The sequence below is a fragment of the Gekko japonicus genome, unplaced genomic scaffold, assembly GCF_001447785.1.
Source record: "Gekko japonicus isolate JY-2015 unplaced genomic scaffold, Gekko_japonicus_V1.1 scaffold1348, whole genome shotgun sequence".
Taxonomy (NCBI): Eukaryota; Metazoa; Chordata; class Lepidosauria; order Squamata; family Gekkonidae; genus Gekko; species Gekko japonicus.
In genome coordinates this window covers 291344-295067 of record NW_015163642.1, presented here as the reverse complement: position 1 = coordinate 295067, position 3724 = coordinate 291344, and positions in this window count along the sequence as shown.

Here is a 3724-nt window from a genome sequence, read left to right as displayed (position 1 = left end):
TTAAAGCGCTTGGGGCTCTTTAGCTTGGAGAAACGACGGCTGAGGGGTGACATGATCGAGGTTTATAAGATTATGCATGGGATAGAGCAGGTCGAGAAAGAAGTACTTCTCTCCCTTTCTCACAATACAAGAACTCATGGGCACTCCATGAAATTGCTGAGCAGTCGGGTTAGAACAGATAAAAGGAAGTACTTCGTCACCCAAAGAGTGATTAATACATGGAATTCACTGCCACAGGTGGTGGCTACAAGCATGGACAGCTTCAAGAGGGAACTGGATAAACATATGGAGCAGAGTTCCATCAGTGGCTATTAGCCACAATAGGAACTCACAGGCTGGGGCAGGTGATGCACTGTATTCTTGGTGCTTGGGGGGGGCAACAGTGGGAGGGCTTCTAGTGTCCTGGCCCCACTGGTGGACCTCCTGATGGCACCTGGTATTTTTGGCCACTGTGAGACAGAGTGTTGGACTAGATATGTTCTTATGTTCAAGGTAATGGTAACTCTGTAGAGATTTGTAACTCCTAAACTAAAAGAACCTGTCCTATATCTTAACAACAGATAGGGCATGTATACAAAGAGAGACAGAGGATTTGCATTTACCAATTTCTTTTGGTTCCCTTGCTCAATCTGGTGCTGTGCTAAAAGTATGCTTATGAGCATTTTCTTTTTAATAAATACTTCATTTAAGATGCTCACAGTGGTTATCTGTACCACATAGACCTCCACCGCCTCGGACATGCTATTTTTAAAGGAGTGCCAGGGGGCAGGCAGTTGGCAAGTGGCTATTCCTCCCAGGGCCCACAAGGCAGTAAACTGTCCCCTCGGTGACCAGGGGCTTGGCAGTGGGAGACACAGAGGCAAGGCCTCAGAGCTTTGAAAGGAAACCAGGAGCCCTAACTCTCCCAGCGGGCAATTCCTACAAAGGTCAGGTGATGGTGGCAAGTTACCGGAGAGAGAGAGAGAAAAGCCTTTCCGGGTGTTGGGAAAACCTTGAAAGGCAGGGTGGAATAGGGCCTGCAGGGCAGAGCAGACCTGCCACATTAGCCTTCAAGTGGGACCTGGGAATCGCCCAGAATTACAGCTCATCTCCAGACAAAAAAGAAAAAAAGAAAATGGATGCTTTGGAGAGTGGGCTCTATGGCATTGTACACTAATAAAGCCCCTGTCCTCCCCAGACTCCACCCCCAAATCTCCAGGAGTTTCCCAATCTGGAGCTGGCAACCTACAAAGTAATGCGTTTCTACAAAATTATAATCTGAGCACTGTCAAATGAAGTCAATATCAGTTGGTTCCACAAGGGAAATTGCCAGTATTGGATTTTTCATATTATAAACAGTGCCAAACAGTGCCAAACTATCATAATTCCTCAAATTTCATCACAGACTCTCTCATACTTATCGGTCAAATTTAATGATGGTAGAATTAGAGAGAATACTGAAGAAACAGAACTCAGAATAAAATCGCCCAACTCAGTCAATCCTAGTGACTTCCTAAAATGAATCTCAAGGTCTTCATCCAGCCAATGTCAACACAGACAAGCAACTTTGGCATATTGAACTTTATTAATCTGTAGCAGTAGGAAGCTGGTTACATATAAATCTAGGCAGGCAGTAGGAATATTTTTGAAAAACTGATTTCTTTTTAAAAAGTTAATTTTGAATGATTCTATCAGAGTCCAAAAGAACAGCAGCATTGGTTGGTGAAAAAAATGGGCTTTGTTCTCTCTAGGCTGATGGTGCAAAGCCCACCCTATTATTGGCCATATCATAGACAGAATAATACTCCTTCAAGAAGACATCACCCAAGATCCATAGAGGCTGCCCTGTTGGGGAAGGCAAATATGTAGCCTCAATTTGAACTGAGCAATAGCCGTTGTTCTGTGAAAGAAAAGAAAACAGCTTAAGTTGCAGTTCTACTGGAGGAAATAACACAAAGCTTTTTGTAAAAAGTCTGGGAACAGGTTCTGATTAAATCATATGACAGAAATGCAACTGTTTAACACCATATCCTGTGACTGTAGCTACCCAGGATCTTTCTGAAAGGACATATTTGTTGCAGTTTCACCTGTATTAGCGTGCTTGTGACAACCCACTTTGGTGCTCATCTTCAGCCTGTGCAGGTCCAGAACCCAGTGCATTGCAAATATAAGCAACGGAGGGTCCCAGTCCATTGAAAAGAATCTCTACATTGAGAGGTGATAATATTGTGGGATTTTTATTTGCTCCATTGTTCCTGACTTTGAGGTTATTGATACTAAAATACTTGGTTGTGCTGCTGATAAAGGCTCGAGCAGAAGTGTCTATAGGACTTGTGCAACTGCAGATCCAGGCAAACCATTTGGATTCCAAAAAAAGATTCATAATAAAGGAGTGAGTTAGCTAAAATAAAGATGCTATAATCTAGATTTGGATCCTCAAGGAACCTGGCATAAAACATACATTGGGCAAATAACATTAACCAATACTGTATACGTACATTGGCTACATAGGCAGATGGAGGCAGTGGAAACTGGGATCCATTAATGACAAAGGTGATGGTGGGCATGCTCTGGACATTGTTGCAGTTAACAACATACTAGTGAGAAAAGAAATATAAAAAGGAAGTTAGCTCTTGGGGCTCTTGGTAATTGGTGATTTGATCCGTAGGCAAGTAGGCAGCTGGGTGGCGAAACCGCATACTGACTGTATGGTGACTTGGCTGCTTAGTGCGAAGGTAGCAGACATTACGCGTGCACTAGATAGGCTGCTAGATAGTGCTGGAGATGAGAACCAGGGAGGATTGTGAGGCCCTCCAAAGGGATCAGTCGAGGATGCGTGAGTGGGCGTCAATGTGGCAAATGGGGTTAAGTGTGGCCATGTGCAAAGTGATGCACATTGGAGCAAAAAATCTAAATACACATTGATGGCGTCTGAACTGGCAGAGACTGAACAAGAGAGAGATCTTGGAGTCGTAGTAGATAACTCAATGAAAATATCAAGACAGTGTGTGACTGCAATAAAAAAGTCCAACGCTATGCTGGGGATTATTAGGAAGGGAATTGAAAACAAATCAGCCAGTATCATAATGCCCCTGTATAAATCGATGGTACGTCCTCATTTGGAGTACTGTGTTCAGTTCTGGTCACCACACCTCAAAAAGGATATTATAGCATTGGAACAAGTGCAGAAAAGGGCAACTAGAATGATAAAAGGATTGGAACACTTTCCCTATAAAGAAAGGTTAAAGCGCTTGGGGCTCTTTAGCTTGGAGAAACGACGGCTGAGGGGGGACATGATCGAGGTTTATAAGATTATGCATGGGATAGAGCAGGTCGAGAAAGAAGTACTTCTCTCCCTTTCTCACAATACAAGAACTCATGGGCACTCCATGAAATTGCTGAGCAGTCGGGTTAGAACAGATAAAAGGAAGTACTTCGTCACCCAAAGAGTGATTAATACATGGAATTCACTGCCACAGGTGGTGGCTACAAGCATGGACAGCTTCAAGAGGGAACTGGATAAACATATGGAGCAGAGTTCCATCAGTGGCTATTAGCCACAATAGGAACTCACAGGCTGGGGCAGGTGATGCACTGTATTCTTGGTGCTTGGGGGGGCAACAGTGGGAGGGCTTCTAGTGTCCTTGCCCCACTGGTGGACCTCCTGATGGCACCTGGTATTTTTGGCCACTGTGAGACAGAGTGTTGGACTAGATATGTTCTTATGTTCAAGGTAATGGTAACT